This window comes from Procambarus clarkii, chromosome 38 (assembly GCF_040958095.1).
Source record: "Procambarus clarkii isolate CNS0578487 chromosome 38, FALCON_Pclarkii_2.0, whole genome shotgun sequence".
Lineage (NCBI taxonomy): Eukaryota > Metazoa > Arthropoda > Malacostraca > Decapoda > Cambaridae > Procambarus > Procambarus clarkii.
Genome location: NC_091187.1, coordinates 38465200 through 38491365, shown reverse-complemented (window position 1 = coordinate 38491365; position 26166 = coordinate 38465200). Strand labels below are relative to the sequence as shown.

At 44.1% G+C, this 26166-nt stretch overlaps 3 non-coding genes across 3 annotated transcripts; all 3 read left to right on the top strand.

The window, feature by feature from the left end:
- Positions 1 to 4953: 4953 nt before the first annotated feature.
- TRNAN-GUU (transfer RNA asparagine (anticodon GUU)) lies at positions 4954 to 5027 on the top strand. The gene has a single exon. It is a non-coding gene; the product is annotated as a tRNA-Asn (tRNA).
- A 1513-nt stretch (positions 5028 to 6540) lies between these two features.
- TRNAM-CAU (transfer RNA methionine (anticodon CAU)) lies at positions 6541 to 6612 on the top strand. Its single transcript has one exon. It is a non-coding gene; the product is annotated as a tRNA-Met (tRNA).
- A 1846-nt stretch (positions 6613 to 8458) lies between these two features.
- On the top strand, positions 8459 to 8531 carry TRNAV-CAC (transfer RNA valine (anticodon CAC)). Its single transcript has one exon. It is a non-coding gene; the product is annotated as a tRNA-Val (tRNA).
- Positions 8532 to 26166: the final 17635 nt, after the last annotated feature.

Genomic DNA, 26166 nt, shown 5'->3' with positions numbered 1-26166 from the left:
TTGAGTACACATGAGAGAATGTGCAGTGACTTAATATCTAACATATTTAAAGATTTGAGTAAGGGTACCGAGTGCTGTCTGGGGCCAGAGTTAGATATTGTTCCAATAGCAGCTTTGTGTTGAATAATTAGAGGGCATAAGTGATTTTGTGTACTAGAACCCCAAGCACAGAGACCATAATTGAGATAAGGATAGATGAGAGAGTAATAGAGAATCACCAGGCCATGGCGAGGTATCTGATCTTAGAAAGAATGCCAACAGTTTTAGAAACTTTTTTTGAAATATTTAGAATGTGTCCCTGGAAATTCGGCTTGTGTTCTATGAGAACACCAAGGAATTTTCCATCTACTTTGTTACAAATTTGGATATTGTTTATCCTGAGATGAATTTAATTTGAGGATTTATTGCCAAACAAAATATAGAAAGTTTTGTCAATGTTGCGAGTGATTTTGTTGGCAGTTAGCCAGAGATGGACTTTATTTAGTTCAGTATTTACTGTGACATTTAGAGCAAAAGGGTTAGGACTGGAGAAAATGAAGGGTGTGTCCTCAGCAAAAAGAATTGGTTTGAGGTGTTGGGAGGCATTTGGAAGGTCATTAATGTAGATGAGAAAGAGGAGAGGGCCAAGTATGCTGCCCTGAGGAACACCAATGTTGATGGGTAGCGTGGAAGAAATTGAATTATTCACAGAAACATACTGAAGCCTGTCAGTAAGGTAAGATTGAAGGTATTGCAGGGAGTGACCTCTGACTCCATAATGATGTAATTTAAGAAGAAGGTTTTGATGGTTGACAGTGTCAACAGCCTTACGCAGGTCCACAAATAACCCAACAGGGAACTCATTTTTATCAAGAGCTGCATGTATCAAGTTAATCGTACTAATAAGTGCATCGTTAATGCTTTTTTAGGCGGTCTGAAGCCATATTGACAAGAGCTAAGTATATTGTGTTTAGCTAGATAAGAGTAAAGCTGCTTGTAGATTAGTTTTTCAAATATTTTTGACAAGTTAGGCAGAATTGATATAGGTCTGAAGTTGTTGACATCAGTGAGATCACCATATTTATGGACTAGGGTTACTCTCGTTTTTTTTTTAGAATAACTGGAAAGGTTTGGAGTTCAAGTGACTTGTTGTAGAGTAATGCAATGGCAGGGGCTAAAGATCTAGAGGCTTTTTTGTAGATTAGAGTTGGTATCTACACCAGTATCTGGTATCTGGTTGGTACCTGAGCACTACACCAGAAATAAATACAGTTTTGATATTCCTAGAGTACGACTTAATCAAACTAGAAATGCTCTACAAATCAAGGGGCCCAGAATGTGGAATGACCTTCCCAACCATGTTAAAGACTGTACCTCTCTCAACCAGTTTAAGATAAAAACGAAGCTATACCTAATAAATTCCCTGTAACCTAACTTACCCTTCTATTGTCAACCAATGTTTTTTTTTTTTTAAAGAGCGCTGTTTGTCGACATAATTGTATTTGTGCTGCTTTTTCAGCTATGTTTTCATTTCTTGTTTTCATTCTACTCTTTATGCTCAATTAGTATTAAGCTTGTCATTTAAGTTTTTCATGCCCGAAACGCTTTGCGTAATAGTGGCTTTAGGCATTGTATGTACTAGCTCTACCTATAAGTCAACCAATCTTTGTAAAAATTTCTTGTATGTATGTACCTTACCTAAATAAACCTTTTATTATTTATTTTTATTTTATCTCAGCAAGGGCACTAGACTTGATCTTAAGGGAAAGGATTCCCTCATTTACATCAGTGGAATTAGCGGGCGTTAGGTAGAGAGACTATGGGTAGTTACCTGTAAGATAGTCCTGAACATTAGTACTGGAAGATGGAATATCATTAGCAATGGATGACCCAATGGATGAGAAGAACCTATTGAATTCAATAGCAGTATCAGTGGCTGAAAGCAGACCATCGTTATTGGACAGGATTATTGGTACAGTTTTCTGTATACTGTACGGAGTGCTGTATACTGTACGGGGTTCTGTATACTGTACGGGGTTCTGTATACTGTACACTGTTCTGTATACTGCATGGACGTTCTGTATACTCTACACTTGTTCTGTATACTGTACGAGGTTCTGTATACTGTACGCTGTTCCATATACTGTACGTTGTTCTGTATACTGTACGCTGTTCCATATACTGTACGTTGTTCTGTATACTGTACGCTGTTCCATATACTGTACGTTGTTCTGTATACTGTACGCTGTTCAGTATCCTGTTCGCTGTTCTGTATGATGTACACTGTTCTGTATATTGTACGGGGTTCTGTATACTGTACAAGGTTCTGTATACTGTACAGGGTTCTGTATACTGTACAAGGTTCTGTATACTGTACAATGTTCTGTATACTGTATAGGGTTCTGTATACTGTACACTCTTCTGTATATTGTACACTGTTCTGTATACTGTACACTGTTCTGTATACTGTACACTGTTCTGTATACTGTACACTGTTCTGTATTCTGTATACTGTTCTGTATACTGTACACTGTTATGTATACTGTTTACTGTACGGGGTTCTGTATACTGAATGCTGTTCTGTATACTATACGGTGTTCTGTATACTGTACATTGTTCTGTATACAGTACGTTGTTCTGTATACTGTACGCAGTTCTGTATACTGTACATTGTTCTGTATACAGTACGGATTCTGTATACTGTTTACTGTTCTGTATACTGTACGCTATTCTGTATACTATACATGGTTCTGTATACTCTACAAGGTTCTGCATCCTGTACAGGGTCCTGTATACTGTACGGGGTTCTTTATTCTGTACACTGTTCTGTATGCTGTGGCTTGCTGTGTTAGTCCTGGGGCCCTCAACCGTTCCTGGTATGGGAGCCACCATGCCCCGTCTGGCTTGCTGTGTTAGTCCTGGGGCCCTCAACCGTTCCTGGTATGGGAGCCACCATGCCCCGTCTGGCTTGCTGTGTTAGTCCTGGGGCCCTCAACCGTTCCTGGTATGGGAGCCACCATGCCCCGACTGGCTTGCTGTGTTAGTCCTGGGGCCCTCAACCGTTCCTGGTATGGGAGCCACCATGCCCCGTCTGGCTTGCTGTGTTAGTCGTGGGGCCCTCAACCGTTCCTGGTATGGGAGCCACCATGCCCCGTCTGGCTTGCTGTGTTAGTCCTGGGGCCCTCAACCGTTCCTGGTATGGGAGCCACCATGCCCCGTCTGGCTTGCTGTGTTAGTCCTGGGGCCCTCAACCGTTCCTGGTATGGGAGCCACCATGCCCCGTCTGGCTTGCTGTGTTAGTCCTGGGGCCCTCAACCGTTCCTGGTATGGGAGCCACCATGCCCCGTCTGGCTTGCTGTGTTAGTCCTGGGGCCCTCAACCGTTCCTGGTATGGGAGCCACCATGCCCCGTCTGGCTTGCTGTGTTAGTCCTGGGGCCCTCAACCGTTCCTGGTATGGGAGCCACCATGCCCCGTCTGGCTTGCTGTGTTAGTCCTGGGGCCCTCAACCGTTCCTGGTATGGGAGCCACCATGCCCCGTCTGGCTTGCTGTGTTAGTCCTGGGGCCCTCAACCGTTCCTGGTATGGGAGCCACCATGCCCCGTCTGGCTTGCTGTGATAGTCCTGGGGCCCTCAACCGTTCCTGGTATGGGAGCCACCATGCCCCGTCTGGCTTGCTGTGTTAGTCCTGGGGCCCTCAACCGTTCCTGGTATGGGAGCCACCATGCCCCGTCTGGCTTGCTGTGTTAGTCCTGGGGCCCTCAACCGTTCCTGGTATGGGAGCCACCATGCCCCGTCTGGCTTGCTGTGTTAGTCCTGGGGCCCTCAACCGTTCCTGGTATGGGAGCCGATTTAGTTCTGAGATGCTTTTTGTCGCTCTGTGTTGTACTTTCTCCACAGCAGATATGTTCTGAAGCTGAGGCCTCTATGCTTGATACAGCAGTCCAAATGTGGCCGCACCAGAGAGGTTTACAGTTCAATAACTTTATTTTCCTTGAAAATAAAGTTGACTTTCTTACTAGTGTTCCCAATTGTTGTGCAACTTTCAATGACTGGTCCCCGTGGCGCAGTGGTGAAACACTATCCCCAGCACTTCGCGAACAGTATAGTCTGGGTTCGTATCCTGGCTGGGTTCGTATCCTGGCTGATTGACTGGGTTCCAATCCTTAACATTATGCCTCTTCACCCAGCAGTGAAACGATTTGACGGGTCGTATTCCGGAGTTATTAATTAAGATTAATATTAATCTTAGGACTTAGCCGTATTAGGATAAAGGACCTGCCCGAAATGCTATGCGTACTAGTGGCTTTACAAGAATGTAAAAACTGGTGGACCATCCAAGTAGTAGGCGTCCATCTGTCTCAGGAGACTATGGAGTTCCGTTCTGGTTGTCAGTCTGGAGTGGCCTCACCAGGGCACAAAGCCAGGGTAGGTTGATAAGGGGGAGAAGCTGTCACCCATGCAGCAGGTCCCCCTCTCCACAGCACAGAACGTCTCCATTGTAAAGGCAAGCGCCAATAAGATTGGTTCCAGCGCCGTCGCAGGAACTGTCAGAACGAGGTTGAAGGCAACAAGGAACTGCCCCCAGGGGGGCTCCAGCTCCGGAGTTAACCTCGAAGTTGGTACAAGAAGGCACAGGGACTCCAACCCCAGAGTCTTTTTTGTTGTTGTTACTCTTTTTTGTGGGGGGAAAGGAGGAAAATTAGGAAAAATGGGGGAACCATTGACAAGCTGCCGGCTTCCCGTCTCCGTCGTGACCACTAGACACAAGGTTACTTTAGGCATTAGGACACTATAGGAATTATCATCATCAGGAAAAGATCATCGAGGCAAATGGGGGGACCTTCGACAAGCCGCCGGCCTCCTGTCCTCATCGAGGCCAGTATTAGTAGCTCTCAAGTAAACTCAGATAATTATTACACTTCGATATCTAAGTAATTCCGCCTTATTACAAATTTGTTTAGTACGTTCCTCGAGCCTCCGTGGCGCAATTGGTTAGCGCGTTCGGCTGTTAACCGAAAGGTTGGTGGTTCGAGCCCACCCGGGGGCGATTATTTAGGCCAACTCTAGGGGTTGACCTCAGACAAGACCGACATAACACACTTGACAGCGATGTCACACTTGGCCCCGTGATCCAGCCCGTCCTCCTCAAGTCTGCCAACGTCAACAAACTCTCGCGCGTAAGTGACCTTATCCTAACACAACAGAGAACGGCACAGTATGTCAACGTCGCGACCCATCCTCCTGTTTACACAGTAGTTGTTGTATATGCTCCATAGTACAAACGTTGACGTACTAAGTCATTACATAATAGTACTTACTAATCACTTTATAGTCTGAAGTCTTAATTATAGTCTTAATTATAGTCTTAATTATAGTCTTAATTATAGACTCTTTATAGTCCGAAGTGAAGTATATAGTACCAATCACTTTATAGCCTGAAAAAATAAAGCTAAAAAATATATATATATTCCTAGGTCTAGTATAGCACACATATATGTACGATATTAGGCCTCAGATAGCGTGTATTAGGCCTAGGAAGGTTCAGTTAGTTAAGGTTGTCTTTGCAATATAAATACAAAACCTTTTCCGGTTTGTCTAAATTCAATAGTACAAATTTCTACTTTCTAATTGCGTTGTACGTTTATTTATTTATTTATTTATTTATATATATATACAAGAAGGTACATTGGGTTTGTGAGAATACATTGGATAGTACAGTTTTTACATTCTTGTAAAGCCACTAGTACGCGCAGCGTTTCGTTGATATATTTACTGTGGTCCGTACGTTGCATACGTTACGTACGTTGCGTACGTTGATATATTTACTGTGGTCCTCATCGTTACTATAAGTACTACCAACACAAGAGGATGGGCTGCAGTTTCACGAGCCGCTACCATTTTCTAGTACGACAATTGTTGGTCTCGGGAAGAGTATTCGTCAAAAGGCGCCGTTCTATTAGGAGGACGGGTTGAACAGCTACATACCGAGTTTTGGCGGCATAACACAACAATTTAGAAAATAATATATAGTTATAAACTGCCTCCCAGTCCTTCGGAGCTCATCAACTGTTTAATATGTGTAAAGTCGCCAAAGATTGAGATAACATGTTCGTAAGTACTTGCGTAACTGACTGATGAATCTCGGTCCAGACACTAAATATAATTCTTATGCTTGGAATGTTTACATGCAAGAAGAGTTGCTATAGACCTCAACAAACACGACAGATCAGCCTCCAGGGCTGAGTGGATCCCATACTTATCCTGTAGACCCCATGTATACCTATCCTGTGAGCGTTAGTGCCTCCAATACATGTCCTGTTCATGAGTGGTAGTGAACCCATACCCATCGTGTGCAGCAGTGATCACATACCCATGCTATGATGTATGTCATACGCAGCTGGCTGTGCTCAGTAGCCATGATGTGTGCATCCCATGCGCAAGATCAGTACGTACTGGTGCGTTACTGCGCAGAAACACTGATACTTTTATTTACGAAGAAAATATTACCAATTATAATATTGTAAAAGATGTATAAAATGTATCATCCAAATAATATGAACAGCAGAGTGGCGCAGTGGAAGCGTGCTGGGCCCATAACCCAGAGGTCCGTAGATCGAAACTACGCTCTGCTATGAAGTTATTTTAATGTATTAATAATGTATTTTCAATACAAATGTAGGTATAGCAGTGTCTTGCTACCTCCTTCAATATAAGTAATTACAAATTACAGGTTGAGCTAGTTATATGTTAAAAAATAAAGGCACAATAACGAACGTGGGAGATTTGTACCTGAATTTACCTGTCTAGTGTCCTCGACGGATAATGGAAGCCATCGGCTTGTCAAAGATCCCCCCTCTCCCCCCATGGTTCATGACGATTGTTTCTATTTGGATTTTGAACTGAGGTATCTTGGTATTTAACGACTTCGCTAGTTAGACAATTCCATGGGATAACCCTAGTTTATAGTATAGTTCATTTAATATGCACCCCATACCCGTCCTGTGGGCGGTAGTGGGAAGAGATACAGAGGCACATAATGGGCTCAGGGACTGAACCCCACAATTCATTTAGCTGAGCAAGTTAATCTTGCTGAGAGAGTTACAAAATTCAATGCACATCATCACATCAACAATGGGCTCGAGACCGCCAACAAGTACAGTTTCTAAATTAAGCAACTGACATGGTGAGAGCCCTACAGCGAGAAACATTTGTACGCTAACCAACTGTGTTACGGAGGCTACGCTCTCTAAAACCTTACAAATATTTCCACCTGCTTCTTACCGCTCGCTCCCGCCATCGAAAGTCCTAATATCACTTCCTCCTGCTTCCCCCCGCTCTCTGAAGCTCTAGTAACACTTCCTACCACTCTCTGGACCCATAAAAATACTTCCTCCTGCTCGCTCCCGCTCTCTGAAACCCAATTAATATTTCCTTCTCCTTCCTCCAACTCGTTCCCGCTCTCTGAAACCCTATTAATACTTCCTTCTGCTACCTCCCACTTCCTCCCGCTCTCTGAAGCCTTAAAAATATTCCCTCCCGCTCTCTAAAGCCCTAATAACAATTCCTTCCGCTCTCCGAATCCCTAAAAATCTTCCTCTTATTTCATCCCGCTCTCTGTAGCCTTAAAAACACCTGCTCCCGCACTCTGAAACCTTAAAAATACTTCCTACTGCTTCCTCCTACTCTCTGAAGCCCTAATATCACTTTTTCCTGCTTCCTATAACAAATGTTCCAGAGATGTGTAAATATTTAATTCAAAATGATCTGCTACCAGAAATTTTTGCCAAATATCCCCAGTTTGCTAACTGTAGGTAGTACCCAAGTGATTGTAAGCTATCCACCGCTGCCCACTGGAGGGGGGGCGTTGTGCAGGACAAACATATCAATTAAATAAAATAATAAAATGTTTATTCAGGTAAGGTACATACATTCAAGAAATTTTACATAATTTGATCGATTTATAGATGGAGCTAGTACATACAATGCCTAAAGCCACTATTACGCAAAGCGTTTCGGGCAGGAAATTGTGACACTAGCTCTCGACATGTCAGTTGCTTAATTTAGAAACCGTACTTGTGGTCAATCACGAACCCATTGTTGATGTGACGACTTATACTGAATTTTGTAACTAACTTATCAAGATTGAAACTTGCTTAGCTAAGTGAATTGTGGGGTTCAGTCCCTGAGCCCATTATGTGCCTCTGTAACCCCTTCCACTACCGCCCACAATATGGGTATGGGGTGCATAATAAGTGAACTAAACTAAACTTAACTTCTCATGTTATCGTGACGTCACACACGCCGTACACACATAAATCAGGATTTTCTCTCTATTTTCGTTATTAAACCTTTTATAATTTACATAATTACTCAAGCAATGTGTTTTGATCATATTATATCGCTGAAGAAAAACTATGTGCATCTTCGGTAGCAATTAACCGGATTTGGTCCATATAATAACAGCTCACTATACTTCAGGTTTCCGTAGTGTAGTGGTTATCACGTGCGCCTCACACGCGCAAGGTCCCCGGTTCGATCCCGGGCGGAAACATTTGACTTTTTAAATGTTTGTTTTCATAACTCATTGAAATAAACTCCAAATGTCCAACCACTTGGGTCGGACGGTAGAGCGACGGTCTCGCTTCTTGCAGGTCGGCGTTCAATCCCCGACCGTCCAAGTGGTTGGGCACCATTCCTTCCCCCCGTCCCATCCCAAATCCTTATCCTGACCCCTTCCCAGTGCTATATAGTTGTAATGGCTTGGCGCTTTCCCCCTGATAGTTCCCTTCCCTTCCCTTCAAAGAGCTAAAATTAATAACAAAGTATATTGACAATATTTATTAAATCATAAAACTTATACCATTTTGTAATTTGTTAATACTACATTATATTAATTGTTAATATTGAGAGTCATATAACTATGTATTGTGGAGCAGAGTGGCGCAGTGGAAGCGTGCTGGGCCCATAATCCCACTAGAGGTCCGTAGATCGAAACTACGCTCTGCTACAGCTAGTCTAATTTTTCCTACCATAACACCCCAAATGGCCGGGGAGGATTTACTGGGCGCAAATCCTTAACTGTAGCCTCTGTTTAACTCAACAGTAAAATGTGTACTTGGTTGTAACAACGATTCTTCGCGGCGGGGATCGTATTCCAGGGACCTGCCCGAAACGCTACGCGTACAAGACGCGTACAAAACGCTAGGCTGTACAAGAATGTAACAACTCTTGTGTATATCTCAAAAAAAAAAGTGAAATGTTTATATCTTTAATAAATACAATCCATCCTCCTGTACATTTTGTAACTATGTGGAGCATCGTACATATAAATTATATATTGACGTAATGGACAATTACATAGTAGAACTTGGTACTATTCACCTTATAGTTCGGAAAAAATATAGCTAAAATCAAACAGATATATTCCAAGGCCTAGTATAACATATATGTACTATATTTGGCCTCAGTTAGCATGTATTAGACCTTGGATGGTAAGTTACGTTAGGTTTTATGAGAAACAAATTCAAAGGTTCGGGCCAACCTTGCCTGAAACGCTTGGCGTAATACTGGCTTTAGACATTGTATGTACTATCTCTATCTATAAATCCAACAACATGTTTATATCTCACCTTGAATATATATACTTTACCTGAATAAACATTTGATTTGACAAAACCTTTGCCGGTTTATACAAATTCACTAATAGCAAATTCTACTATCCAATTGTCCATTACATCAATATATGCACGATGGAGGATGGATGTGTTGCTTATAAGCACTGCTATTAATATATCATAAGCTCCTACATAGATTACACACAGAAATCACAATAGCGTGATGCATCATATGAACAAATCTACCAGGGCCGTGACGAGGGTTCAAACCTACGTCCGAGAGGATTCCAGACGCTGCCTTAATCGACTGAGCTACGACATGGTAAAAGAATTGCAACCACAAGTTCTACTGACCTTACTTGGATCCTGCAGCCTCTCCGAGACACAAACCAGGATTTTACACAATTCCCCCCATGCACCCGAGCTCTGTCAATAAGCCGTTCTACCTCTTCGCCCTTACTTCATTACAAAATGAAGTAAGCTTGGATCATTACTGCTTGGATCCCCGAAGGTCCAAGTGATTGGGCACCGTTTTTCCACTCCATACTTTTGATTCTTGCAGGGTCGGCGTTCGATCCCCGATGGTGCAAGTGGTTGAGCACCGTTCCTTCATTCCGTCCTCACATCCCAGCCCATCCTAATGTCCCTTCCAAGTGTTATATATTCATACTGGCCTGGCGCTTTCACATCATTTCCTTACCTTACCTTACATCCTCTTCTCATAAAGATTAATTTTCCTTCCCGACTTTCTCCTTCTCACGCCTCAATTGTCAGTTGATGATGTATGATGAAGTGGATGAATGTATGACTGTTGAGTTCTTCATTAAGCAGGAAGAGTCGTGGCCAGACTGGGAGGTCAGACCCGGTGTTCACGCGGTCACCAGTTGGACCCGGTGTTCACGCGGTCACCAGTTGGACCCGGTGTTCACGCGGTCACCAGATGGACCCGGTGTTCACGCGGTCACCAGTTGGACCCGGTGTTCACGCGGTCACCAGTTGGACCCGGTGTTCACGCGGTCACCAGTTGGACCCGGTGTTCACGCGGTCACCAGTTGGACCCGGTGTTCACGCGGTCACCAGTTGGACCCGGTGTTCACGCGGTCACCAGTTGGACCCGGTGTTCACGCGGTCACCAGTTGGACCCGGTGTTCACGCGGTCACCAGATGGACCCGGTGTTCACGCGGTCACCAGTTGGACCCGGTGTTCACGCGGTCACCAGTTGGACCCGGTGTTCACGCGGTCACCAGTTGGACCCGGTGTTCACGCGGTCACCAGTTGGACCCGGTGTTCACGCGGTCACCAGTTGGACCCGGTGTTCACGCGGTCACCAGTTGGACCCGGTGTTCACGCGGTCACCAGTTGGACCCGGTGTTCACGCGGTCACCAGTTGGACCCGGTGTTCACGCGGTCACCAGTTGGACCCGGTGTTCACGCGGTCACCAGTTGGACCCGGTGTTCACGCGGTCACCAGTTGGACCCGGTGTTCACGCGGTCACCAGTTGGACCCGGTGTTCACGCGGTCACCAGTTGGACCCGGTGTTCACGCGGTCACCAGTTGGACCCGGTGTTCACGCGGTCACCAGTTGGACCCGGTGTTCACGCGGTCACCAGTTGGACCCGGTGTTCACGCGGTCACCAGTTGGACCCGGTGTTCACGCGGTCACCAGTTGGACCCGGTGTTCACGCGGTCACCAGATGGACCCGGTGTTCACGCGGTCACCAGTTGGACCCGGTGTTCACGCGGTCACCAGTTGGACCCGGTGTTCACGCGGTCACCAGTTGGACCCGGTGTTCACGCGGTCACCAGTTGGACCCGGTGTTCACGCGGTCACCAGTTGGACCCGGTGTTCACGCGGTCACCAGTTGGACCCGGTGTTCACGCGGTCACCAGTTGGACCCGGTGTTCACGCGGTCACCAGTTGGACCCGGTGTTCACGCGGTCACCAGTTGGACCCGGTGTTCACGCGGTCACCAGTTGGACCCGGTGTTCACGCGGTCACCAGTTGGACCCGGTGTTCACGCGGTCACCAGTTGGACCCGGTGTTCACGCGGTCACCAGTTCCAACTCTCAGTGGCTGACATTTCCTTTTTTCATTTAGTTACATAATAATTCAGTTTTAATTATTTATTCGCAATTTTCATTTAAATAATCACATTTTAAATGTTCAATCTCGTTATGTTTGTCAATTACAGCAACTTTATTATATATGTTAAATAACATTTTATTGAATCTAACAGTTTGTTCATTCAGTCACATTTTATTTATTCATTTATTTTATATACATCTATTTAATCACTTGTTAGTTATTTGTTTTCTATCACCTTTTGTTTATTTATTCAATCGCTAACTTTTATAAAATTTACATATTAGCAATAAAACATTAATATCTGGCAAGAATACAACGTTAAACACTTGATGGCAATTTGAGTTGTGAGTGTTGCATCACAATAATTACACGATGATAGTTGTGAGTGTTGCATCACAATAATTAGACGATGATAGTTGCAAAATTGCAACGCTGTAAACTGTGCTTTGAGTGTTACAACACAGCAATGACGCGGTGTGAGTGTTGCAAGGCAATAACCTGTTGTTACAGTTACAACATAAATAATGTGTTCTGAATGTTGCAGTACTTATAAATATAATTGCGTGTGGCAACATTGAAATAACGTGTTGTGATGTTGCAACAAAGAAATAATGTGTTGTATTGCAATGATGGCATAATGTGTTGTATTACAATGCCGGCATAATGTGTTGTATTACAATGCCGGCATAATGTGTTGTATTACAATGCTGGCATAATGTGTTGTATTACAATGCCGGCATAATGTGTTGTATTACAATGCAGGCATAATGTGTTGTATTACAATGCAGACATAATGTGTTGTATTACAATGCAGGCATAATGTGTTGTATTACAATGCCAGCATAATGTGTTGTATTACAATGCCGGCATAATGTGTTGTATTACAATGCTGGCATAATGTGTTGTATTACAATGCCGGCATAATGTGTTGTATTACAATGCTGGCATAATGTGTTGTATTACAATGCCAGCATAATGTGTTGTATTACAATGCAGGCATAATGTGTTGTATTACAATGCCAGCATAATGTGTTGTATTACAATGCCGGCATAATGTGTTGTATTACAATGCTGGCATAATGTGTTGTATTACAATGCCGGCATAATGTGTTGTATTACAATGCCGACATAATGTGTTGTATTACAATGCCAGCATAATGTGTTGTATTACAATGCCGGCATAATGTGTTGTATTACAATGCCGACATAATGTGTTGTATTACAATGCCAGCATAATGTGTTGTATTACAATGCCGGCATAATGTGTTGTATTACAATGCCGGCATAATGTGTTGTATTACAATGCCGACATAATGTGTTGTATTACAATGCCAGCATAATGTGTTGTATTACAATGCCAGCATAATGTGTTGTATTACAATGCAGGCATAATGTGTTGTATTACAATGCCGACATAATGTGTTGTATTACAATGCCAGCATAATGTGTTGTATTACAATGCCAGCATAATGTGTTGTATTACAATGCCGGCATAATGTGTTGTATTACAATGCAGGCATAATGTGTTGTATTACAATGCCGACATAATGTGTTGTATTACAATGCAGGCATAATGTGTTGTATTACAATGCCGGCATAATGTGTTGTATTACAATGCAGGCATAATGTGTTGTATTACAATGCCGGCATAATGTGTTGTATTACAATGCCAGCATAATGTGTTGTATTACAATGCCGGCATAATGTGTTGTATTACAATGCCGGCATAATGTGTTGTATTACAATGCCGACATAATGTGTTGTATTACAATGCCAGCATAATGTGTTGTATTACAATGCCAGCATAATGTGTTGTATTACAATGCCGGCATAATGTGTTGTATTACAATGCCGACATAATGTGTTGTATTACAATGCCAGCATAATGTGTTGTATTACAATGCCGGCATAATGTGTTGTATTACAATGCCAGCATAATGTGTTGTATTACAATGCCGGCATAATGTGTTGTATTACAATGCAGGCATAATGTGTTGTATTACAATGCAGACATAATGTGTTGAAACGTTACATTACAGTAATAACATGTTGTAACCCTCACAGTATGTTATTTATGAGTGACCATCCTGGCTACGTATTGTTTTGTTGCAACACTCACAACACGTTTTATTTTGCAACACTCGCAAAACTCCTTCTTGTGTTCAAACACTTATAACTTTTCATTTCAGTGTTGCAACACTCACAACACCTTATTCAAATTCTCAACACTCACAAAACCTTGTCTATGTGTTGCCACACCCAAAACACGCTATTCTTGTACGTTGCAACACTTGCAGCATGTGTGTGTGTGTGTGTGTGTGTGTGTGTGTGTGTGTGTGTGTGTGTGTGTGTGTGTGTGTGTGTGTGTGTGTGTGTGTGTGTGTGTGTGTGTGTGTGTGTGTGTGTGTGTGTGTGTGTGTGTGTGTGTGTGTGTGTGTGTGTGTGTGTGTGTGTGTGTGTGTGTGTGTGTGTGTGTGCAATCGTGTGAAGTCTGTATTTTTGGATATGTATTTGACAAGTTTTATCTAAAGTCCGGTTTTCATTCAGGAGTCTTTCCTCTCTTGAGTAAATAAACTTAAGTTATCAAAAACCTTTTAAATGTCATAAGATATTGAAAGGAATATAAGATAATTACCTAAAGAATACTATAATATTACCATAATTACCTGAACTATTACTATAATATTACCATAATTTCTTTAATTATTACTATAATTTTACAAAAATTACCTAATTATTACTATAATATTAACATGATTGTCTTTATTAGTACTTTGTTCTCAACACATTCTATTCTTTATGTTCAATTAGTATTAAGTTCTAGATATTAATGTTTTTCCTGCCTGAAACGCATTGCGTAATAGTGGCTTTAGGCATTGTATGTACTAGCTCTATCTATATATCGATCCATTAATGTAACATTACTTGTATGTATGTACCTTACCTGAATAAACATATTTATTTATTTATTTATAATTTTGCCATAATTACCTTAACTAGAAGTAGGCATCGGTCAACCCCGTGCGGGTTATGGAGTTGTGCCCTGGGTGTCTAGTTGTTATAGTGTAGTTGGATGCTGCGCCTGCTGTGTCTGTGAAGGTCAACCCCGTGCGGGTTATGGAGTTGTGCCCTGGGTGTCTAGTTGTTATAGTGTAGTTGGATGCTGCGCCTGCTGTGGCTGTGAAGGTCAACCCCGTGCGGGTTATGGAGTTGTGCCCTGGGTGTCTAGTTGTTATAGTGTAGTTGGATGCTGCGCCTGCTGTGGCTGTGAAGGTCAACCCCGTGCGGGTTATGGAGTTGTGCCCTGGGTGTCTAGTTGTTATAGTGTAGTTGGATGCTGCGCCTGCTGTGGCTGTGAAGGTCAACCCCGTGCGGGTTATGGAGTTGTGCCCTGGGTGTCTAGTTGTTATAGTGTAGTTGGATGCAGCGCCTGCTGTGGCTGTGAAGGTCAACCCGAGAATGACAGTCCCAACTACAGCTAGTGCAGGTAAACGCCGAAGCGGGTGCATTTGACAGTGGTCGAGACCTCCTCTGTTGATGTCGATGCTCGTCTGCTTGAGGTCGCGTTTGCAGCCGTCTTTGAAACGCAGCTGAGGTCTTCCGGTGGGTCTCCTTCCTGATGCCAGTTCTCCATACAAGAGGTCCTTTGGTATGCGGTCATCTTCCATATGTGTGACATGTGCCAGTCATCGCAAGTGTCTCTGTTTCAGGAGAGTGAACATTGAAGGGACTCTTGTTCCCTCGAGTCCTGTATTCTTGGTGACGTGGTCTTTCCACGTGATGTCAAGGATGCGTCTCAGGTTCTGCGTGTGAAAGGTATTAAGCCGTCTCTCCTGGCGAGAGCGCAGGGTCCAGGATTCCAAGCCGTAGAGAAGTGTACTCACCACACATGCCATGAAGACTTGTGCCTTGGTGTGCACTGTCAGTTTGGCATTTTCCCAAACGCGCTTTGCGAGCCTGACCAGTGTTGTTGCGGCCTTCCTGATACGCCTGTTGAGTTCAGTGTCCAGGGAAAGGGTGTCTGAGATTGTGGAGCCTAGGTACACAAACTCGGGAACTGCCTCCAGCACATAGTCTGCTATGTTTATACAGGGTAGCTCATTGACGTCTTGTCCTATCACCTGTGTCTTCTTCAGGCTGATTGTCAAGCTGAATGCGGAACAGGCTGCGGCAAAGCGGTTGCTGCAGGCGTTGTGCTGTGTGTATGATCGCTTCGTCGTCGGCGAAGAGGAACTCCCTGAGGATTCGCATCTGTACTTTTGTCTTTGCTCGGAGTCTGGATAGATTATAGAGCTTTCCATCAGATCTTGTACGGAGATAGATGCCCTCTGTGGTTGTTTCAAAGGCATGCTTGACGAGGATCGCGAGGAAGATGCCAAACAGGGTTGGAGCAAGAACGCACCACTGTTTAACACCACTCTTGATGTTGAATGGTTCAGAAGTTGAGCCGTCGTACACGACCGTGCCCTTCATGTCCTTGTGGAACGATTGTATCATGCTGAGTAGGGTGGGTGGGCAGCCAATTTTGGCCAAGATCTTAAAGAGTCCGTCCCTGCTCACGAGGTCGAAGGCCATTGTAAGGTCAATGAAGGCGATGTACACGGCTTTTCTCTGCTTCCTGCACTTTTCTTGAAGCTGTCTCAGGGTGAACACCATGTCAGTGGTCGACCTCTGCTCGGAAACCACACTGTGACTCAGGGTACACTCTTTCAGCAAGAATCTGAAGCCTGACCAAGACGACCCTGGCGAAGAGTTTGCTGACGACGCTGAGGAGGGAGATGCTACGATTGTTGTTTACATCGCTTCTGTCACCTTTATTTTTGTAGAGAGTGATGATGTTTGCATCTCTCATGTCTTGTGGCACCGAGCCCTCCCTCCAGCACTGGCACAGAAGTTCATGAAGCTCAGTTTTAAGTGTTCCACGAGCGCACTTGAGAAATTCAGGCGGAATCCCGTCGTCTCCTGGGGCCTTCCCTGAGGAAAGTGAATCCAATGCTTTCTCAACTTCTTCCACAGTCGGTTCATAGTCAAGTTCTTCCATGATGGGCAGGAACTTGATTGCATCCAAGGCTTCTACGCTGACCAAGTTCTTTCTGGAGTAGAGTTCGGAGTAATGCTCTACCCAGCGATTCATCTGTTGATCACGGTCTTTAATGATCTCTCCAGTGGCTGACTTAAGAGGAGCCGTCCTGTTTTGTGTAGGGCCTGTTGCCTGTTTGATCCCTTCGTACATGCCTCCTATGTTGCCGACAGTGGCCGCAGTCTGGATGCTGGAACAGAGTCGGAGCCAGTAATCGTTAGCACAGCACCTCACAGTTTGTTGAACTCTACTGCGGGCAGTACGGAGGGCCTGTAGGTTCCTTTCTGAGGGCAGGTTTTTGTAGGATGAGAGAGCTCCTCTCTTTTCCTCTACAAGGGGTAAGAGTTCCTCTGCAATGGCCTCGAACCAATCTGCTGACTTGTTCTGCCTCTTACCGAAGGTGGATATGGCAGTTGTAACACGGGACGGTATTGGCTCTACTCTGTCCTTTACCCTGTCCGTGACTATGCTTACTGAAACTTAAACCGAATTCCAAAGGACCCCAGAGTATACTCTATAGCCGAGTCCCACGCCACGTGGTCTTAGCCGTTTGACCGGCTAAGCTTCTATAGCCACGTGACGTCGTACTAGGTTTTCTAGCGAACTCAAGGGATCCCTTTACGCCGCCACCACCAGACCATTAACTAGAATCGTCAAGTAATCGGGGTCTGGACCGATTAATCGATCATTAAAACCTTGGGGCTCGATCCTCAAATTACTTGGAAAAGGAGGGATGAATCTACATTAAGTGTGGGAATTATATCAAACAAAGGGATAAATGAACTCTTAAACTTAGTTAGACATGCGGCCCAACTAAAATTTCAGACTCGTTACGACCACGTGACAAGGACATAGACACATTCAAAAATGGAAATAATAAAATACAAATCACAAGTTAATTATTTATTAATGCAAGTCCAACATATTTATTTATTTATTTCCAACAGCTAAATGAAATATCACTCCCTATACCTTAACTCTTCCTATCGAGACATGAGATGAACTATTTCCCTATACAATACTGTAGCAAACTATACCTTTTAATGCGACCAGCTGGTGTTCTACTGATCTATTTGGGCGAGGTGAAGATGGTGGCCTTCCCCAGTCACTGCCTAGTCCACACTGATCCTCCCTAGCTCTGCCTTCCTCACAGCTAGTCATAGCCGGAGGGTATTCCTACGCCAGGTTTACCAAGATTACTAAGCGGGGTTTAAATTGAACAACTAATCTCTGTTGCACTGAACAACCCAGATGGTTGAACTTTTATAAACTCTTGGTTATCGTACAGACATCTTAGGGAAAGGCTATTTCCAATTATAGTATGGCTATTTGAACTTTGAGAATTACTAAATATGGACGGCTTTGGTGACCCTTGACCCAGGGTCGCCAAAATTGATCCACATCAGAGGTTAGTCCTCTGCTAGTGACGTCGCTGACGGTGACTTACTCAGTATTCCGAAAATTGAGAATACTCTTGATACTTGAACAGGAATACTATTGAATACAATTTGAATGAAGGTTTGAATTTCTCTAAATTACTGAATTCTGTAAAATAATTCATTATATGTTGCTTAAGACAAAGGCGCCTGCCATTTTGTAATCTTAACGCTAATCCCGGGAGAGATGACCGTTTCTCTGCTTGAGTCAGGTCAAGTACCATCTGACTCCAACTTTCAAAACTCTCATGTCCATGAGAAACTATACTGAATAATTCCCTACAACAAACCTAGTTTGTTACACAGTGTTGAAAATAGTGCTCCTGAGATATGACCACCTCTCACTTGCACTATCGCAGGGTGGTACAGGAAGGGCAGTTACCAGCGCCGCAGTAATTTCTTCCACCTTGTGAAGGTCACGGGTCTTGTTTACGTTAATGCGTGGCCTTCCCTCCTTCTTTGCTCTGTGGATTTTCCGGGGCTGGAACTTTACTCTGCAAATGAAGAGAGAGTGGTCGGTGTCACAATCTGCGCTCTGGAAGCTGCGGGTCAGGTTGACGCTTCTCAGAGTGCTTTGCCCCGTAAGCACCAAGTAGAGTTGGTGCCAATACTTAGACCTGGGTGTCTCCAGGATACCTTATGCTGGGGCTTGGTGTCGAAGAAGGAGATGATGATGCAGGGATCATGACGACACCAGAACTCCAGGAGGCGCTGCCCACTCTCATGCATCTTCCCAAACTGGTCCAAGTAGGAAGGCCAAGAGCTGTGATCAGAACCAACTCTTGCATTAAAGTCTCCCAGGAGGAAGACTGGCTCTTGTTGAGGTATGTCTCTGAGAGTTAGGCCGAGGTCATCATAGAACTCGCCCTTCGCTTCGGTAGAGATCAGTGTTGGTGCACAGGCGTTGATGAGGCTGGCCATTCCTGCTGCTGTATAAAGCTGAAGTTTGATGATCCTTGCAGACCCCTCCGTGGCCGGTACTATGGACCCTAACAATGGTGGTTTGGTGGTTTGCCCTGCCAGAAGAAGGTAAAATTCTTCTCCCATATTCTGCTGGTCACGGGCAGACGTGTCTCCTGCAAGGCGACTATGTCCATCTGGAGCCTGCGTAGTTCATTGTTGATCACAGATGTCTTGCGGGCATTGTTCACTTCCAGACGATCTTCCGAGTGATCCGGTGTCATGGTCCTTATATTTCATGTGCCCAGTTTGAAAGCTTGGTAGATCTGTGTTTGTTTTCTTTTGCCTGGTGCATGGGTTGACGATCCGCTTATTGGATTGTGGCCCTAAGCCTCACGCACCCAGTGGAGCAGGCGGACCGTGGCGGGACAGCACCTTATTGGATGGGGGCTGCCCAGCTTGAGGTGGGCGGCAGCTGTCCTATGAAATCGGATGAGTTCTCCCAGAAGGCTTATCACGGGTGACTGTCGCTTCCCGTGTTGAGCCATCGCCAAGGAGATGCTGGAGTGTCCTCTCCAGGGCACAGGTCTGGGCAGTAATTATGGAGGATCAGCTGTTGCTCATGCAGCAGATCCACCCTCTCCACGCCACCGATGTGGTCCAAGGGAAGGGCAGGCGCCGATACGCTTGGCACCAGTGTGGTCGCAGGAGTTGCCAGAATGTAGCTGTAAACAGCTACATTCTGCCTTAGGGACTCTGACTCCTGATTTTTCCTCAGGGTTGACTCCCGAAGTCTTTCCCATGCGTGGGTTTAGCCACAAATAAATAAATAAATAAATAAATGTTTATTTAGGTAAGGTACATACATACAAGAGAAATTACAAAGAATGATTGATTTATAGATAGGGCTAGTACATACAATGCCTAAAGCCACTATTACGCAAAGCGTTTCGGGCATGAAAAACTTAAATGACTAAAGCTTAATACTAATTGAGTATAAAGGATAAAATGTGCTGAGAACAAATAAAAATAGAGATAAAAAAAGGGGGGTACATGGGTGAAAAAGCAGCACAAATACAATAGGTCGACAAACAGCGTTGATAAAAAAAAAACAGACATGGGTTGACAATAGAGGGGTAAGGTAGGTTACAGGGAATTTATTAGGTAGTGTTTCGTTTTTATCTTAAACTGGTTGAGAGAGGTACAGTCTTTAACATGGTTGGGAAGGTCATTCCACATTCTGGGTCCCTTGATTTGTAGAGCATTTCTAGTTTGATTAAGTCTGTAACGGTTCTATTGTTACGTAAAGTATGGTGACAAATAAACACAGACACTAAGATACTATATATATATTTGGTCGAATATACAGAAGTACACAGGTGATACGTTGGTGTGAGTTGAGCGCACTGAGCGTTGGTACAGTATCTCGCAAGTGTCTGCTCTAGACCACACTTGAAAGTAGACTAGTTAATGTTTGCTATTCTTGCTGCTTATATTGCTCGGGCAACACCTCACCGTGTTGCCCGGGCAACGCCTCACCTCATTCATCTCCAAAGGTTGACAGGAATATTAACACTATATTTGGAGCGAGTATATTATTGGGATAATCTACTCGCTACAGAACTCCCCCTCCCAGGGGATGAAAGGAAAAATACTTGATCAAGGAACTTAGCTGGTCGGTGAATTTTACGCCCTGCTCGCGTTACATAACCATCAAAGTTAACTTCCTCCTTTTCGCTGATGTCATCTAACTGGGGTCGTAGGGTGGGAGGTCGCACAGGATCGTCCGTCGTCGTAGGATCAGGTTGTGGTGCGGCTGGTAACTGGGGTTGTAGGGTGGGAGGTCGTACAGGATCGTCCGTTGTCGTAGGTGGCGGTGCTGCTGGTAACTGTGGTCGAAAAAGTGAACTGCGTAGTCGGCGGATGTGTCTCTGGATTTAGCAGTGTCGCAGACGTTGAGACGAAGCCTGGAGCAGAGCAGAGAGCTGAGTGAGGCCGGAGTCGTGGAGCTCTATGTGGGAGAGCGTGGCGGCTCGATTGAGAATTGTGAGTGTCTAAACTCGGGGAGCGAGAGCGTGGCGGCTCGATGCGGTCGTAGTCTGCTGTCTGCTCTGTGTCGAAGCTGTAGCGTCTTGGGTTGATTAGGACTGTACACGCCGAGTACTACATTGTTGACTGTGGAAATTGTAGTCTGGTACCAAAAGATGTAGGCAGTGTGTGGACAAGCTCGGTGTAGCAGGAGAGAAGAATGTGCATAATTGTTGTGTCCTTGGGTCGCTGGTGGAGCATTTAGATCCGGGGCGGATGGGCTCGGGCACCAGGACATTAGGAGGTAATTATGTAGGCACGTAGGTAGGACAACGAGGTAATCACATCTAGAGCTGAATTGTGCTGAAGGCGACGAAGTGTCGGAAACGCAAGCTGTAAGTCCTGCGCAAAGGGCTTGAGTCGGCCGAGTATCAAAATGCAGTGAACGTGTAGATGAATCTGACGAAAGAGCAGCTGTCGTGGGAGTTCCTGTAGAATAAGCAGTGCCCTGGCAGCGACGGAGAGGAGGCAGGACAGGCTGTAGATCCCACACGATGTAGTTGCTGATGAAACTGTCAGATGAGTAAGTAACACTCGCTGTGCAGCAAGCTGTAGTTGATGAAAATGCCGAGATGATCGCGATGTAAATCATAGCTGTGGCGAGGGTGTTGGCAGCGATCCATGACAGGTGGATGCGGTCCACAGCCAGCAATAGCAGTAGAGGTCCAGTGAGAATCCATGTTGTAGTCCATCGTGGCTGGGTATCGTAGAAACTCTCTGGGGTCACCAATGTAACGGTTCTATTGTTACGTAAAGTATGGTGACAAATAAACACAGACACTAAGATACTATATATATATTTGGTCGAATATACAGAAGTACACAGGTGATACGTTGGTGTGAGTTGAGCGCACTGAGCGTTGGTACAGTATCTCGCAAGTGTCTGCTCTAGACCACACTTGAAAGTAGACTAGTTAATGTTTGCTATTCTTGCTGCTTATATTGCTCGGGCAACACCTCACCGTGTTGCCCGGGCAACGCCTCACCTCATTCATCTCCAAAGGTTGACAGGAATATTAACACTATATTTGGAGCGAGTATATTATTGGGATAATCTACTCGCTACAAGTCGTACTCTTGGAATATTAAAACTGTATTTATTTCTGGTGTGGTGCTCATGGGTTCTGTTACAACCTTCAATGAAGCTTTTGAGTTCAGGATTGGCATTACAGTTCAGCGTTTTATATATGTATAATACACATGAGAGAATGTGCAGTGACTTAATATTTAACATATTCAGAGATTTGAGTAGGGGTACAGAGTGATGTCTGGGGCTAGAGTTGGATATTGTCCTAATAGCAGCTTTGTGTTGAGTAATTAGAGGACGTAAATGATTTTGGGTAGTAGAACCCCAAGCACAAATACCATAGTTGAGATATGGATAGATGAGGGAGTAATAGAGAGTCACGAGGGCAGGGCGGGGTACATAATATCTGGTCTTAGAAAGAATGCCAACAGTTTTTGAAACTTTTTTTGATATATTTAGAATGTGTCCCTGGAAATTCAGCTTGTGGTCAATGAGAATGCCAAGGAATTTGCCATCTAATTTGTTACAAATTTGGGTATTGTTTATTTTGAGATTTATTTGATTAGAGGATTTATTGCCAAACAGAATATAGAAAGTTTTGTCAATGTTAAGGGTGAGTTTGTTGGCAGTTAGCCAAAGATGGACTTTATTTAGCTCAGTATTTACTGTGGCATTTAGAGTAAAGGGGTCAGGACTGGAGTAAATGAAGGTTGTGTCGTCAGCAAATAGAATTGGTTTGAGGTGTTGGGAGGCATTTGGAAGGTCATTAATGTAGATGAGAAAGAGAAGGCCAAGTATGCTGCCCTGAGGAACACCAATGTTGATGGGTAGGGTGGGAGAAATTGAATTATTCACAGAAACATACTGGAGCCTGTCAGTAAGGTAGGATTTGAGGTATTGCAGGGAGTGTCCTCTGACTCCATAATGATGTAATTTAAGAAGAAGGTTTTGGTGGTTGACAGTGTCAAAAGCCTTACGCAGGTCCACAAATAACCCAACAGGGAACTCATTTTTATCAAGAGCTGCATGAATCAAGTTAATCATACTAATAAGTGCAGCGTTAGTGCTTTTTTTGGGTGTGAAGCCATATTGGCAAGAGCTAAGTATATTGAGTTTGGCTAGATAAGAGTAAAGCTGCTTGTACATTAGTTTTTCAAAAAATTTTGATAAGTTAGGCAGGATTGATATAGGTCTGTAGTTGTTAACATCTGTGAGATCACCACATTTGTGTACAGGGGTTACTCTCGCTTTTTTTAGGATATCCTGAAAGGTTTTCCAGTTACAAGCAATTTCAACAACAAAGATGACAAACAAAAAAAAAAAGTAAAATTGAAAAATCGTTGGAAAGGAAAGGCAGAGCTTAAGTACACTTTGGTTGTATGTGAGACTACAAATTATGTTCTGGTTATTCAGCTGTTATCCCACAGTCATCCAGGAAAGAAGTGAGGTGTGCCTCAGTGGTTATGACATAAGTTTTTCCAGAGTCAGTCTTTCTAGCTATTATTTTACCATCGCGCACAAAACAATGTTTAATAGCAGGGGGATCTTTTGCAGATTCCACGTAGTTTAAATAAGAGATTTTGTCTGAATCTGGGTAGACATTCGTTCACATAAACATCGGATTTCCTAGCGACTGCAGCAGTGATAAGGTCTGACTTGCGGGAGCAGCTATCTAATTTCACACGAATCTTCCTGTTATTTGTACCAGATGATTTCATACCCACTCTATAAGCTGACTTGATGTCACTTGCTTCGATTGAATAATTCAACTTAGTATGCAATTCCTGGATCACGATGGCAGTACAGTCTTCTCTGTCAGTTTCATGGGGAAAATCCTGTGATGAGATGATGACAGAATCAAAGAGCTTAAGTTGGTCTGATTCGTCTTGGGTTGCAGTGTGTTGCTGTTGTAGGGAGTTAAAATGGTTCTCTAACTTTTGCAACATCTCTTCTTGCTTTTTAGAGGTTTGGGTATAGTCTTGGGTATAGTTGGGTAATTGTTTTATTGTGAAGACCTCCTGGAATCTCTTGTTGAGTTCTTCACACACCTCCTTGTCATTCTCTGTGTATCTGTTATCCCCTTTTCGCAGCTTCATCACTTGTTCCTTCACTGCTGTTTTCCTCCTGATGTGGCTGTGGAGCAGCTTTGGTTGGGTCTTGGCTTTACTCGCGATGTCATTTTCAAACTGTCCCTCTGCTTTCCTCCTCACTCTGAGATACTCATTTCTGGCCCTCTGGTATCTCTCCCTGCTCTCTGGTGTTCTGATATTTCTGTACTTTCTCCATGATCTTTTACTCAGTTGCTTCGCTACCTTGCATTCCTGGTTGAACCATGGGTTTTTCTGTTGTTTTTAGTTTTTCTCCTTTTGGACAGGGATAAACCTGTCTGCAGCTTCCTGGCACTTTTGGGTGACAAAATCCATCATGACCTGCACATTCTTGGTTCTAAGTTCTGTTTCCCATGGTATTCCCCCTGAGGAAATTCCTCATCTCGTCATATTTTCCTCTTCGGTAATTCAGTCTTTTTCCCTCCGATCTCATCCTTGGATAGGTTATCTCTACCTCCACCAAGTACTCAAAGGTCAGTACACTGTGGTCACTCATTCCTATGGGGGCTTCAACTTTGACTTCCCTTATTTTTGACTCATTCAGGGTGAATATCAAGTCGAGTCTAGCTGGTTCATCATTGCCTCTCACTCTTGTGGGTTCCTTGACATGCTGGCTCAAAAAATTCCTTGTTTCCACTTTCAAGAGTTTAGCTCTCCACGTATCTGCACCACCATGTGGATCCCCATTCTCCCAGTCTATCTTTCCATGGTTGAAATCGCCCATGATTAAGAGTCTTAAGCCATTCCTGCAGGCAACTGAAGCTGCTCTCTCTATTATAATAATGGTTGCCATGTTGTTCCTATCAAACTCCTGTCTAGGTCTTCTGTCATTTAGGGGAGGGTTGTAAATGACTGCCACTATTATCTTAGGTCCACCCATTGTTATAGTTCCTGTTATGTAGTCTCTGAATCCGTCACAGCCCGGAATTTCCATGTACTCACCTAATTGTGTTTGTGGGGGTTGAGCTCTGGCTCTTTGGTCCCGCCTCTCAACCGTCAATCAACAGGTGTACAGATTCCTGAGCCTATTGGGCTCTATCATATCTACGCTTGAAACTGTGTATGGAGTCAGCCTCCACCACATCAGTTCCTAATGCATTCCATTTATCAACCACTCTGACACTAAAAAAGTTCTTTCTAATATCTCTGTGGCTCATTTGGGCACTCAGTTTCCACCTGTGTCCCCTTGTGCATGTGCCCCTTGTGTTAAATAGCCTGTCTTTATCTACCCTATCAATTCCCTTCAGAATCTTGAATGTGGTGATCATGTCCCCCCTAACTCTTCTGTCTTCCAGCGAAGTGAGGTTTAATTCCCGTAGTCTCTCCTCGTAACTCATACCTCTCAGCTCGGGTACTAGTCTGGTGGCAAACCTTTGAACCTTTTCCAGTTTAGTCTTATCCTTGACCAGATATGGACTCCATGCTGGGGCTGCATACTCCAGGATTGGCCTGACATATGTGGTATACAAAATTCTGAATGATTCTTTACACAAGTTTCTGAATGCCGTTCGTATGTTGGCCTGCCTGGCATATGCCACTGATGTTATCCTCTTGATATGTGCTGCAGGAGACAGGTCTGACGTGATATCAACCCCCAAGTATTTTTCTTTCTCTGACTCCTGAAGAATTTTCTCTCCCAGATGATACCTTGTATCTGGCCTCCTGCTCCCTACACCTATCTTCATTACATTACATTTGGTTGGGTTAAACTCTAACAACCATTTGTTCGACCATTCCTTCAGCTTGTCTAGGTCTTCTTGAAGCCTCAAACAGTCCTCTTCTATTTTAATCCTTCTCATAATTTTGGCATCGTCTGCAAACATTGAGAGAAATGAATCGATACCC